Source organism: Leptosomus discolor, unplaced genomic scaffold, assembly GCF_034619465.1.
Source record: "Leptosomus discolor isolate bLepDis1 unplaced genomic scaffold, bLepDis1.hap2 HAP2_SCAFFOLD_35, whole genome shotgun sequence".
Lineage (NCBI taxonomy): Eukaryota > Metazoa > Chordata > Aves > Leptosomiformes > Leptosomidae > Leptosomus > Leptosomus discolor.
Genome location: NW_028237764.1, coordinates 2,773,568 through 2,788,805, shown reverse-complemented (window position 1 = coordinate 2,788,805; position 15,238 = coordinate 2,773,568).

Below are 15,238 nucleotides of genomic sequence, written 5' to 3'. Positions count from 1 at the left end.
ACACGTCCCGACGTAGAGCTGAAAGTAAGCTAAATCCTGATGTAAAGCCCAATACACGTCCGACGTAGAGCCCAACACATGTCCCGACGTAGAGCCCAATACACGTCCCGACGTAGAGCCCAACACACGTCCCGACGTAGAGCTGAATGTTAGCTAACTACAGACGTAGAGCCCAACACACGTCCCGACGTAGAGCCCAACAGACGTCCCGACGTAGAGCCCAACACACGTCCCGACGTAGAGCCCAACACATGTCCCGACATAGAGCCCAATACACGTCCCGACGTAGAGCCCAACACACAGCCCGACGTAGAGCTGAAAGTTAACTAACTACAGACGTAGAGCCCAACACACGTCCGACGTAGAGCCCAACACACGTCCCGATGTAGACCCAACACACGTCCCGACGTAGAGCCAAACACACGTCCCGACGTAGAGGTGAATGTTAGCTAAATACAGACGTTGAGCCCAACACACGTCCCGACGTAGATCCCAACACGTGTCCCGACGTAGAGCCCAACAAACGTTGCGACGTAGAGCCCAACACACGTCCCAACATAGAGCCCAATACACGTCCCGACGTAGAGCCCAATACACGTCCTGACGTTGAGCCCAACACACAGCCCGACGTAGAGCTAAAAGTTAGCTAACTACAGACGTAGAGCCCAACACACGTACGACGTAGAGCCCAACACATGTCCCGACGTAGACCCAACACACGTCCCGACGTAGAGCCAAACACACGTCCCGACGTAGAGGTGAATGTTAGCTAAATACAGACGTTGAGCCCAACACACGTCCCGACGTAGATCCCAACACGTGTCCCGACGTAGAGCCCAACAAACGTTGCGACGTAGAGCCCAACACACGGTACGAGGTAGATCTGAAAGTTAGCTAACTGCAGACATAGAGCCCAACACACGTCCCGACGTAGAGCCCAACACACGTCCCCAAGTAGAGCCCAACACACGTCTCGACGTAGAGCTGAAAGTTAGCTAACTACAGATGTAGAGCCCAACACACGTCCCGACGTAGAGCCCAACATACGTTCCGACGTAGAGCCCAACACACGTCACGAGGTAGACCTCAAAGTTAGCTAACTGCAGACATAGAGCCCAACACACGTCCCGACGTAGAGCCCAACACACGTCCCCAAGTAGAGCCCAACACACGTCTCGACGTAGAGCTGAAAGTTAGCTAACTACAGATGTAGAGCCCAACACACGTCCCGACGTAGAGCCCAACACAAGTCCCGACGTAGAGCCCAACACACGTCCCGACGTAGAGCCCAACACATGTCCAGACGTAGAGCCCAACACACGTTGCGACGTTGAGCCCAACACACGTCACGACGTAGAGCTGAAATTTAGCTAACTGCAGACGTAGAGCCCAACACACGTCCCGACGTAGAGCCCAACACACGTCCCGACGTAGAGCAGAACGCACGTCCCGACGTAGAGCCCAACACACGTCCAGACGTAGAGCCCAACAGACATCCCGACGTAGATCCCAACAGACGTCCCGACGTAGAGCTGAATGTAAGCTAAACCCTGATGTAGAGCCCAACACACGTCCCGACGTAGAGCCCAACACACGTCCCGATGTAGAGCCCAACACACGTCCCGACGTAGAGCCCAACACACGTCCCGACGTAGAGCTGAATGTTAGCTAACTACAGACTTTGAGCCCAACACACTTCCCGAAGTAGAGCCCAACACCCGTCCCGACGTACAGCTGAAAGCTAGCTAACTGCAGACGTAGAGCCCAACACACGTACCGACGTAGAGCCCAACACACGTCCCGACGTAGAGATGAAAGTTACCTAACTACAGAAGTAGAGCCCAAATTACGTCCCGATATAGAGCCTAACACACGTCCCGACGTAGAGCCCAACACACGTCCCGACGTAGAGCCCAACACACATCCCGACGTAGAGCTGAATGTTAGCTAAATACAGACGTAGAGCCCAACACACGTCCCGACTTAGAGCCCAACACACGTCCCGACGTAGATCCCAACACGTGTCCCGACGTAGAGCCCAACACATGTCATGAGGTAGACCTGAAAGTCAGCTAACTGCAGACGTAGAGCCAAACACACGTCCCGACGTAGAGCCCAACATACGTCCCGACGTAGAGCCCAACACACGTCACGAGGGTGATCCCAACAGACGTCCCGACGTAGAGCCCAACACACGTCCCGACTTATAGCCCAACACACGTCCCGACGTAGAGCTGAATGTTAGCTAACTACAGACTTTGAGCCCAACACACTTCCCGAAGTAGAGCCCAACACCCGTCCCGACGTACAGCTGAAAGCTAGCTAACTGCAGACGTAGAGCCCAACACACGTCCCGACGTAGAGCCCAACATACGTCCCGACGTAGAGCCCAACACACGTCACGAGGTAGACCTCAAAGTTAGCTAACTGCAGACGTAGAGCCCAACACACGTCCCGACGTAGAGCCCAACACACGTCCCCAAGTAGAGCCCAACACACGTCCCGACGTAGAGCTGAAAGTTAGCTAACTACAGAAGTAGAGCCCAACACACGTCCTGACGTAGAGCCCAACACAAGTCCCGACGTAGAGCCCAACACACGTCCCGACGTAGAGCCCAACACATGTCCCGGACGTAGAGCCCAAGACACGTCCCGACGTAGATCCCAACAGACGTCGCGACGTAGAGCCCAACACACGTCCTGACGTAGTGCTGAAAGTACGCTAAACCCTGATGTAGAGCCCAACACACGTCCCGACGTAGAGATGAATGTTAGCTAACTACAGACGTAGAGCCCAACACACGTCCCGACGTAGAGCCCAAAACATGTCCCGACGTAGAGCTGAAAGTAAGCCAAATCCCGACTTAGAGCCCAACACACGTCCCGACGTAGAGCCCAACCCACGTCCCGACGTAGACCCCAACACACGTCCCGAAGTGGAGCTGAAAGTTAACTAACTGCAGACGTAGAGCCCAACACACGTCCCGACGTAGAGCCCAACACACGTCCCGACGTAGAGCCCAACACACGTCCTGACGTAGTGCTGAAAGTACGCTAAACCCTGATGTAGAGCCCAACACACGTCCCGACGTAGAGATGAATGTTAGCTAACTACAGACGTAGAGCCCAACACACGTCCCGACGTAGAGCCCAACACACGTCCCGACGTAGAGCTGAAAGTTATCTAACTACAGACGTAGAGCCCAACACACGTCCCGACGTAGAGCCCAACACATATCCCGACGTAGAGCCCAACACACGTTGCGACGTAGAGCACAACACACGTCAAGAGGTAGACCTGAAAGTTAGCTAACTGCAGACGTAGAGCCCAACACACGTCCCAACTTAGAGCCCAACACACGTCCCGACGTAGAGCCCAACACACGTCCCGACGTAGAGCCCAACACACGACCCAACGTAGAGCCCAACAGACGACCCGACGTAGAGCTGAAAATTAGCTAACTACAGACGTAGAGCCCAACACACGTCCCGACGTAGAGGCCAACACACGTTCCGAAGTAGAGCCCAACACACGTCCCGACGTAGAGCCCAACACACGTCCCGACGTAGAGATGAATGTTAGCTAATTACAGACGTAGAGCCCAACACACGTCCCGACGGAGAGCCCAACACATGTCCCGACGTAGAGCCAAACACACGTTGCGACGTAGAGCCCAACACACGTTGCGACTTAGAGTCCAACACACGTCACGAGGTAGACCTGAAAGTTAGCTAACTGCAGACTTAGAGCCCAACACACGTCCCGACGTAGAGCCCAACACACGTCCCGACGTAGAGCCCAACACGTGTCCCGACGTAGAGCCGAACACACGTCCCGACGTCGAGCCCAACACACGTCCCGACGTAGAGCCCAACACACGTCCCGACGTAGAGCTTAATGTAAGCTAAATCCTGATGTAGAGCCCAACAGACGTCTCGACGTAGAGCCCAACACACGTCCCGACGTAGAGCCCAACACAACACCCGACGTAGAGCTGAAAGTTAGCTAACTACAGACGTAGAGCCAAACACACAGCCCGACGTAGAGCTGAAAGTTAGCTAACTACAGACGTAGAGCCAAACACACGTCCCGAAGTAGAGCCCAACAGACGTCCCGACGTAGAGCCCAACACACATCCCGACGTAGACCCAACACACGTCCCGATGTAGAGCCAAACACACGTCCCGACGTAGAGGTGAATGTTAGCTAAATACAGACGTAGAGCCCAACACACGTCCCGACGTAGATCCCAACATGTGTCCCGACGTAGAGCCCAACACACGTTGCGACGTAGAGCCCAACACACGTCACGAGGTAGACCTGAAAGTTAGCTAAATGCAGACGTAGAGCCCAACACACGTCCCGACGTAGAGCCCAACATACGTCCCGACGTATAGCCCAACACACGTCACGAGGTAGAGCTCAAAGTTAGCTAAATGCAGACGTAGAGCCCAACACACGTTGCGACGTAGAGCCCAACACACGTCACGAGGTAGACCTGAAAGTTAGCTAAATGCAGACGTAGAGCCCAACACACGTCCCGACGTAGAGCCCAACATACGTCCCGACGTAGAGCCCAACACACGTCACGAGGTAGAGCTCAAAGTTAGCTAACTGCAGACGTAGAGCCCAACACACGTCCCGACGTAGAGCCCAACACATCCCGACGTAGACCCAACACACGTCCCGACGTAGAGCCAAACACACGTCCCGACGTAGAGGTGAATGTTAGCTAAATACAGACGTAGAGCCCAACACACGTCCCGACGTAGATCCCAACATGTGTCCCGACGTAGAGCCCAACACACGTCACGAGGTAGACCTGAAAGTTAGCTAAATGCAGACGTAGAGCCCAACACACGTCCCGACGTAGAGCCCAACATACGTCCCGACGTAGAGCCCAACACACGTCACGAGGTAGAGCTCAAAGTTAGCTAAATGCAGACGTAGAGCCCAACACACGTTGCGACGTAGAGCCCAACACACGTCACGAGGTAGACCTGAAAGTTAGCTAAATGCAGACGTAGAGCCCAACACACGTCCCGACGTAGAGCCCAACATACGTCCCGACGTAGAGCCCAACACACGTCACGAGGTAGACCTCAAAGTTAGCTAACTGCAGACATAGAGCCCAACACACGTCCCGACGTAGAGCCCAACACACGTCCCCAAGTAGAGCCCAACACACGTCTCGACGTAGAGCTGAAAGTTAGCTAACTACAGATGTAGAGCCCAACACACGTCCCGACGTAGAGCCCAACACACGTCCCGATGTAGAGCCCAACACACGTCCCGACGTAGAGCCCAACACACGTCCCGACGTAGACCTGAAAGTAAGATAAATCCTGATGTAGAGCCCAAGAGACGTCCCGACGTAGAGCCCAACACATGTCCCGACGTAGAGCCCAACACACGTCCCGACGTAGAGCCCAACACACGTCCCGACGTAGAGCCCAACACACGTGCTGACGTAGAGCCCAACACACGTCCCGACGTAGAGCTGAAAGTAAGCTAAATCCTGATGTAGAGCCCAACACACGTCCCGACGTAGAGCTGAAAGTAAGCTAAATCTTCAGTACTCGAGGTGAGGTCACACCAACACTGAATGCAGTGGGATGATACAGGGACGGCACAAAGCCTTTTCCACCTACCTCCCTCACCTGGCCGTGGTCTCGCTGTTTGTCAGCACTGCCGTGTTTGCCCACCTGAAACCCCCCTCCATCTTCTCACCATCCCACAATCTGTTGGTTGCTGTGCTTTACTCGTTGGTGCCTCCAGCTGTGAACCCCCTCATCTGCAGCACGAGGAACCAGGAGCTCAAGGGTGCTGTGTGCAAACTGGTGGGTGGCTGTTATACGGAAGCAAGAAACTGCCCATCTTCCTCTGCATAGCAGATGTCCTGTACCTCAGTAGAGGCCCAGCAAGAGAGTTCCCAGCATGGCAGCACTGTCAGGAGCACTGGGTCTTCCAGAGCTCTTCTCTTTCCACTTCCACATTCTCCCTCTGAGCCCTTGGGTTGCTGTAAGGCCCGATTGTTCTGCCAGCTTGGTCACAGTCCTGCTGCGTGGTAGTCCTGTGACCGCAGGCAGGGACAGGCAATGGGCACTTCTCTGACAGAGCTGCCCTCCGTAAGAGCAGTTCCATCAGGAAAGGGGATCTCCTCAGGGCACTGCCTGAAAGCTTAGGTCTTCCTCCAAAGTCACTCTCAAGAACATGCCCAAGAAACTGTCCCACAGATGACAACGCCAGTGAACAGAGGAAGAGTGTGAGTGTGCAGGGTAGGGGCAAACAGCAGTGTTGTCGCACAGCCGGGCCTCCTGGGAGAGACCTGAAGGACCAGCAGAGCAGGGTCTTGTCTGTGCCTGGGCTCACTGGACACCCTGGGGAAGCTGCCTGTGCTGGTTTGGGCTGGGATAGGGTTAATTGTCCTCATCATAGCTGGCAGGGAGCTGTGTTTTGGATTTGTGCTGGAAACAGTGTTGATAACACAGGGATGTTCTCTTTATTGCTGAGCAGTGCTTGCACAGAGTCAAGACCTTTTCTACTCCTTATCCCACCCCACCAGCGAGTAGGCTGGGGGTGCACAAGGGGTTGGGAGGGGAAACAGCCAGGACAGCTGACCCCACCTTACCAAAGGGATATTCCATACCATGGGATGTCATGCTCAGCAATAAAACCCGGGGGAAGAAGAAGGAAGAGGGGGACATTCGGAGTGATGTTGTTTGTCTTCCCAAGTGACCGTCATGCACGATGGAGCCCTGCTTTCCTGGGGATGGCTGAGCACCTGCCTGCTGGTGGGAAGCAGGGCCTGAATTCCTTCTTTTGCTTGGCTTGAGTGTGCTGCTTTTGCTTTACCTATTAAACCATCTTTATCTCAACTCACGAGTTTTCCTACTTTTACCCTTCCGATTCCCTCCCCCATCCCGCTGCAGGGGTAGCGAGGGAGGGAGCAGCTGTGTGGTGCTCAGCTGCCGGCCTGGGTTAAACCTCGTGCCCTGGCGCTATCATCATGGAGGAGCCCCATCACAACCACCATTTCCAGCACTGCCCTCTCACCCCAGCTCAGAGAGGTTCTTGTCCCGGCACAGAGGGACACTGAATGACCAGGTCAGACGTCCATGTTCTCATTGTTCAGATGAGATGTAAGAATGCACATCACATCCACGAGGTGAGATGAGCCTGAAGGAGCACAAACGTCATCAGCTGTTCCTGGGGATGCCATGAAGGCCTGTGGGACAGGCAGTGTCTCAGGGTCACTTCACATTGATGGTAACGTCCCCTGGGAAACCACCAGAATGCAGCACTGGGGTGGGCTTCCTTGAACCCAAACGTCCCAGCGTCCATTTCTCTTGCCGTGGGGCATCTCAGATGAGTGCAGGGCAACGGGACACACTGCAGGGTTGAGGTGCCTGCCAGCCTCTGGGAATGGCAGCAGGAGGCCAGAGAGGCACGACAACTCCTGCCCTGCACTGCCTGTGTGTGTGCGAGGGAAGGACTCGTGTCTCTGAGCAGCCCTGTGGGTAAGATGAGTGCACGAGACCAGCTCAGATGTGCTGAGGGAGCTGGGAGATGCTACTGCTAAGCTACTCTCCATCATCTTCGGCAGGTCACGGCAAACAGGAGAGGAGCCTGAGGACTGGAGGAAAGCCAATGTCACTGCAGTCTTCAAAAAGGGCAAGAAGGAGGATGTGGGGAACTACAGAGCAGTCAGCTTCACCTCCATCCCTGGAAAGGTAATGGAACTGTTGATTCTGGGTGTCACCTCTAAACAGGGGGAGGAAAAGAGGATTGTCAGGAGTAGTCAGCATGGATTCACCAAGGGGAAATCATGCCTGACCCACCTGAGAGCCTTCTGTGACAGTATGACTGGCTGGGTGGAGGAGGGGAAAGCAGTGGATGTTGGTGACCTCGACTTCAGCAAGGCTGTTGTCGCTGTCTCCCACCACATCCTCATAGGGAAGCTTAGGAAGTGTGGGCTAGACGAGTGGAGAGTGAGGTGGAAGGACAACTGGCTGAAGGACAGAGCTCAGAGGGGTGTGCTCGGTGGTGCTGAGTCCAGCTGGAGGCCTGTGACTGGTGGTGTTCCCCAGGGGTCAGTACTGGGTCCCATCCTGTGTATCATGTTCATAAGTAACCTGGATGAAGGGACAGAGTGCACCCTCAGCCAGTTTGGTGACGATACTAAACTGGGAGGAGTGGCTGAGACGCCAGAAGGCTGTGCTGCCATCCAGCGAGACCTGGACAGGCTGGAGAGCTGGGAGGGGGGGACCTCATGAGGTTCAACAAGGGCAAGTGTAGGGTCCTGCATCGGGGAGGAATAATCCCCTGCACCAGTCCAGGCTGGGGGTGGACCCACTGGAGAGCAGCTCTGCGGAGAAGGACCTGGGAGCTCTGGTAGACAACAAGTGGGCCATGAGCCAGCCATGTGTGTTTGTGGCCAAGAAGGCCAGAGGTATCGTGGTTTGCATCACGAAGAGTGTGGCAAGGAGTTTGAGGGAGGTTATTCTCCTGCTCTAGACTGCCCTGGCGAAGCCACATCTGGAGTGCTGTGTCCAGTTCTGGGCCCTCCAGTTCAAGAGGGACAGGGAACTGTGGGAGAAAGTCCAATGGATGTTACTAAGATGATGAGGGGGCTGGAGCATTTCCCCTATATGGAAAGGCTGAGAGATCTTTGCTCTTTTGCCCGGAGAAGACTGAATATGGACCTTACCATCACTTATGAATATCTAAAGGGTGGATGTCAAGGAGATGGTGCCAAGCTCTTTTCAGAGGTGCCCAGTGACAGGACAAGGGGCAACGGGCACGAACTGGAGCACAGGAAGTTCCACCTCACCATGAGGAAAAACTTCTCTACAGTAAGAGTGACAGAGCATTGGAACAGGGAGTCTCCTTCCCTGGAGATACTCAAAACCCACCTGGACGCAATCCTCCACGACTGGCTTTAGGCAAACTGGCTTTAGCAGTGGGGTTGGAGTATGTGATCATCAGAGATCCCTTCCAACCCCCACCGTTCTCTGATTCTGTGATTCTTTCTGCAGTAGCTGATAGGTCAGCCCTTGATTCCTGGCTGGGATACGTGATTTTAGGCTCACCTCTGCCAGTGTCTCTGACAGGCCAGCAAAAGCACATTGATGGTGAGAATCCCCTTCCCTAAGATCCTGGTAGAGCCCTTCAGGAAGAGGGCATGGATAGGGGTTGTCACAGCTCTTCTGCTGTGGAGGGCAGCTTTGGTTGAAGTGTGGGTGAAGGTGGTAGGGTAGAAAACCGTGAGGGAGGTGAGTAAGAGAAACTGTAGTGGTGCTGAGTAGAGAGGAAGGATCACCTCCACCAACCCTCTGGCAGTGCTCTTGCCAACTGCTGCCCAGGATGCTCTTGGCCACCTTTGCTGCCAATGTGCAAAGCTGGGAAAGGACAAGGTTTTGGGGAGCCCTCACAGCCTTCCCAGATCTTCTTGGATATCAGCAAGAAAATGCAGTGAGGCTCTACTCTGTTGTGCATGATGGGAGGATGAGGGCCAACAGGCATCACCTGAAAGAAGGGAGGAAATACTCTGTTCACCAAGACACTCAAGCACTGCAGCAGATGTCCCAGAGAGCTGGTGTTCTCTCTGTCCTTGGAGCTTTTCAAGCCCCAAATGAATGAAGCCCTGAGCAACCTGCTCTGACCCCAGAGGTGACCCTGCTGTAAGCAGCAGGTTGGCCTAGAGACCTCCTCAGGTCCCTTCCAGCAGGAATGATTCTGTATTTCCATCCAACACAGATCTTGCCTTCCTGATGGAGGGAAATCATGCAAGTGCCTGCTGACCATTGACGTCAAACAGAAAGTTTGGTCGGATGACCTGTGGCTTTCTTGTCCCACTCCAGGCATTGTTGCAGAGATGCAGGGCTGCCTGGCAGGTACCCCCAAACAGCCCTCATCAGCTCCACGACATCACCTTTTCTTTTCTATTTCCCTCAATTCCTGGTCACAGTTTCTTCCCTTTGACCATCCTTGTACCCTCCCATGCAAACAGCCCATCTCTGTTCACCCTTCCCTCCCTGCTCCTACTCTGCCTTGCTTTGGACCTTCCTTTGGTGTTTCGGAGCTGGACACCGTGGGAATGTGTCCCTTGGTCAGCACTATCACTGAACAAGTGCCTCCTGTTATGATCTGTAGTGCCCTGCAATTCCTCATGCTGTTGTCTTGTCAGAGGCACCACAGGTCAGGGTGAGCCATCTGCGGGTGCAGATGAAGAGCTGGTCCAATGGTGCTTCACTGATGGGGGACCTTGGAAACTCTGGGATTTGGCGCTAGAAACCCCAGGAAGCTTTGTGAGGAGAAGTGGTGAGTCCTTTATGGGGGCAGAGTGAAACCATAGCTGAGGGCAGGCTGGGAGCTGAGCAGCTCAGGAGTGACCCTGAGGAGAAGGGCCTGGGCACTACGAGGGATGCCAGAGGAGCCGGTGGTACATGCTCACCGTGTGGAAGGCCAGCTGCAGATGGGGCTGCAGAGACGGGTGTGCATTAGGGTGTGCGTGGCCACCCAGACAAGGGACGTCTCATCCCCCTCGACTCGGCACTGGTGTGGCCACATGTGGATGACCAGAGTCTGGCTTTGGAGCTCCGTTGTCTGGGGGAATGGGGAGGAAAAGGAAATCCTGCCGAGGAGATCTGCCAGGCTGGAGTTTGGAGCCTGTGCAGGGAGGATGAAAGTTCTGGGCTTCTTTAGCCTGCTGAAGTGGAGCCTCAGGGCACTACAGGAGCAGCGTGCACCTGCTTGAAGGGTGGTTTCAGAGCTGACGGAGGTTTTCTTGGTAGTGGGAAGAGAAGGAAACCTCCACAAAGTGCGGCTTGGAAGGTTCAGACTGGAGGGGAGAACAAAAGAAATGTCTCACAGAGGGTAGTATTGCAGTGCAAGAGGTCCCCCAGAGGGCGTCTATATCAGCCTATGGCTTTGTGTTTCAAGGAATGGCCAGCGAGAGTGGAGAGACATGAGGGAAGGTGGAGAAACGGTGGGGTGAGAGCTGGGTGGGAAAGCAAGCAGGGTGTCAACGGCCTGAAGGGAAAGAGGTGCAGGCTTGGGGCAGGGAAGGACAGCCTGCAGGAGAGATGGCCAAGGGCTGTAGCAAGGCTGAAAGGTCCAAGAGGCCTGAGGTCTTGGTCCTCTTGGCTAGAGCAGTTGCCTCTGCCAGCGAGGCTGGTGAGATGGAACTTGGAGGGTGTCAGGATGGGCCTTGGCAGGGCCTGAGGGTCAGGGCTTGGCCTTTCTGCTTCCTAAAGCAAAGCAAAGGGTTTTCTCAGCATTCCAGCCCCCTGCACAGGGCCTTGGCCTGCCTGCAAGCATGGCCTCCAGTGATCTGCTCTAAGGAGGCCCTGGGGAGGCTTTGTCAGTAAGGGCCCTCAGGGGGGCCAGTCAGGGCTTCAAGGGACTTCTGGGCTTTGCTTCTGACTTTGACTTCTGGAGAGGTTTCTTCAGGCTTCTCTCAGTACCTGAGGGTCATGGAATGAGCCCCAAATGCCCTAATGAGCTGTTTACCTTGTCGTTTTCTTCAAGTCTTCAAAACTTGCACAGATAACTGGAGCTATTTCATAGTGTAGTTCAGGAGGAAGTTTTCAAAGTGCATCTAAGAAATTTTTTTTTTTTTTAAGGGTTACACCTTCTGCCTTTTCTTTCAGAGAAGGGGTTAGAGCAGCATTCTCCAAGTGCTAACGATCCCGAGGGTCTCCTCAGGAGGTCTGGACTGGTCAGAAAGGCATTTTTTTGAGGTCTGACACTGTATGGACAACCTTACTCCTCACCTCCCCAACCCCACCGTTTTCCTCATTGTCCCCTGGAACCTGCATCACTTTTTGTGACATCAGCCTTCTCCCCTGCAGTCTGCAGCTGGATGTTACAGCTCCATTGCATCATCTCCCGCCTGCTCTCCTGACAGACCTGGCTGCACACGGGCACAGAAGAACTTTCCTGATGTGCAAACAGAGAACAGTGAGGTATGATGAAGTTTCATGAACAATAAAACACACGCCCAAGCACATGTTCTATCCAAGCTGTCTCTGATGAGGTTGAACTTTCTACAAGCGATAATCTGAGGAGAAATATTTGAGGCAGGTAGATACAAAATGAGAGCTATAAACACAATGAAAGTGTTGTCTAAATAGACAATTAGACTGTTGAAAGACATGTAAGATTTTACTCCCTGAAGCTCAAACAGCAACATAGGTGAGAATCATCTGAATGAGCAAAGATTAAGGGAGGAGGAAGCTGGAGAATAATGGGAAGGGCCTTTGTCTGGCCAGTCGGCATCTGAAAAGGTGACTTCAGAAATGATCATTGGATCCTGGGCACGTGCAAATATCTGAAAGATTAAAGAAAGTAAATACACCGTTGGACAGGCAGAATAGTGGTAGTGAAGTTACAGGGGAAGATGGATATTTCTTTATTGCCGTCCTAAGCATTTATTAAGGCATTTATTGTCCTCATAAGTTGCTCATTTCTCTTGTCCAGGCTCTTGTCACTGCCCCCAGAGAGCCTTTCCACAGAGAACTGTGTCCCTGCTGGCCTGGCTGGTTCTCCCGCGCCCTCCACATGCTCCCCACGTGGGCCCAAGTTTGTGGTGCTGCTTTGTGGGCTGAGGGGATTCAAGGGCCCGTAAGCCATGGGAAGGCAGTCCCAGGCAGATCCCTATGGATCATGGACCGTCTCCAGAGTCACTGGGCACCCAAAGGTGAACTCTCAGCACCGGCCCTTTCCTGACACATCACCCCGTACACTCCTCCCCTGAGCCCATGGAGAATCCAAGCACAGCAGCACAGCCTCATGGCGGGTATTTCTTCAGCCTGTCCCCTTTTGCAGCTTTGGAAGAAGACCTCCAACCTCCAGACAGGAGCACTGAGGAAATGCCCTTTTATTACAGCGATACAGCACAGCAGACCAGCTGTACCATTGTGCCAGCCACATGTCCAAAGGCCTCTCGGTCAGACAGGCTGGGTTCCTGCCTTTGGAGAAGTGGAGTGGCTTCAGACATTGCTGAGCAAAGAGAGTTCTCCTGGGTGAAATGCCCAAAGCCCAGGAGGTTGCTGAGAGAATGGGAAATCGCTTGTGAAGAGCCATGGGCAGCTCATTGCTGCTGACACACAAGTGATTGAAAATGTTTCTTCAGCGTGTCCTTGAGCTCCTGGTTCCTCATGCTGTAGATGAGGGGGTTCGCTGCTGGAGACACCACTGAGTACAGAAATGACACCACAACATCCAGGCATGGGGAGGAGATAGAAGGAGGCTTCAGGTAGACAAACACAGCAGTGCTGGCGAACAGGGAGACAACGGCCAGGTGAGGGAGGCAGGTGGAAAAAATTTTGTGGCATCCCTGCTCCGAGGGGATCCTCAGCACGGCCCTGAAGATCTGCAACGTAGGACACCACAATGAACACAAAACAAACAAAGCCTAAACAGGCACTGACCACAAGAAGCCCAGCCTCCCTGAGGAAGCCTGAGTGTGAGCAGGAGAGCTTGAGGATTTGAGGAACTTCACAGAAGAACTGGTCTAGGGCATTTCCATGGCAGAGGGGCAGTGAAAATGTACTGGAAGTCTGCAGGAGAGCATTGAGAAAGCCACTGCCCCAGGCAGCTGCTGCCATGTGGACACAAGCTCTGCTACCCAGGAGGGTCCCGTAGTGCAGGGGTTTGCAGATGGCAACGTAGCGGTCGTAGGCCATGACGGTGAGGAGACAATACTCTGCTGTGAGCAAGAAGGCAAACAGAAAGAGCTGGGCAGCACACCCGGGGAAGGAGATGGCCCTGGTGTTCCAGAGGGCATTGGCCATGGCTTTGGGGAGAGTGGTGGAGAGGGAGCCCAGGTCAAGGAGGGAAAGGTTGAGGAGGAAGAAGTACATGGGGGTGTGGAGGTGGTGGTCACAGGCTACAGTGGTGATGATGAGTCCGTTGCCCAGGAGGGCAGCCAGGTAGATGCCCAGGAAGAGCCTGAAGGTCAAGAGCTGCAGCTCCCGGGTGTCTGTGAATGCCATGAGGAGGAACTGGGTGATGGAGCTGCTGTTGGACATTTGCTGCTGTCAGGTGTGGGGGACTGTTCTAGGAGGGAAACAAGTTAGGGGAGACTTTCTAAAACATGAAAGCCAGTTCCCATACCCCCTCTCCCATCTACACACACACACACAGACACTTTTCTAGAAGCTCTTCCTTCAGCTCTGTGGCTGGAGCTCTCGTTGGTGTCTCATCAGGAGTAGGACCTATGCCTGCTGGCAGCCAAGGAGTCAGCCCTGCTCTGCAGCAGGGGGTTCACGGGAACGGAGGGGGCAGAGACCAGTCCTGGGGTTCGACTTTGTCAGCAGAAACCACTCCTAATGCAAAAGGGCTGGTCAGCACCTGCACTCCCCATGCCAAGGAACCAGGAGGGCAGAAGGCAGTGGGAGAGGTTTGGGGGGGGGTTTACAGCTCTCCCATTTCCCCTGGGTAGTTTTCCTGGATGCCAGAAACCCTCAGCACTCCTGCTGCACTGGAAGGGAACGGCAGAGCCCTGTGAGGCAGGAGGATTGCCTGTGCTTAGTGCAGAGGGAGGGGAGCTGGTCTGTCCCTCCGCCTTGTGCCCAGCTGCCCTGGGCTTGCACCTTTCTCAGGTGCAGGAGGATCACAATCCCATGTTACCCTGAAAAGCAACTCGACCCTGCTGGGAGCAGAGGGATCCAGTGCACACCACTCAATGTCCCACCCTTTCTCAAGGTCCCAGCACCCCACTTCTATCCAAGGACACTCTTGCCTCATTTCACCAACCCAACAGTATTTCCACACTTGTGAGACCTTTCCGTTCTCCACATGGCATTCAGATATAACAGAGGTTCTACGGGACAGGTTTGCATCCTGGAGGGCAGCTCAAAGCTGGCAAGGACACCTCAAGGAGACAGCCAAGTGCCCTAGAGACGGCATCTCAAAAAGGAAGAGTCAGCTCCTACTCTGGCTCCACGGACTGCATGGACCAGACCCTAGGAGGTGACAGGACAGCTGGGACACTCGTTCCCACGGACACCCCTGCATGGGAGCACACCCAAGGTCAGTGTGTGACTCTGCAGATGAAGCTCCCATCGCCAGAGAGACTGACAGCAAGAACAAGAGGACAACGCAAATAAGAGAGAGAAGGGAAAATGCAGGGAGGGTCCAGCTGAGAGAGGCCAGGGCAGAGGCAGCCGCGCACTCAGGGCAGCGTCCCCCTGCCCCAGCTGGGCACGCCACCTCCCAGACCCCAACATG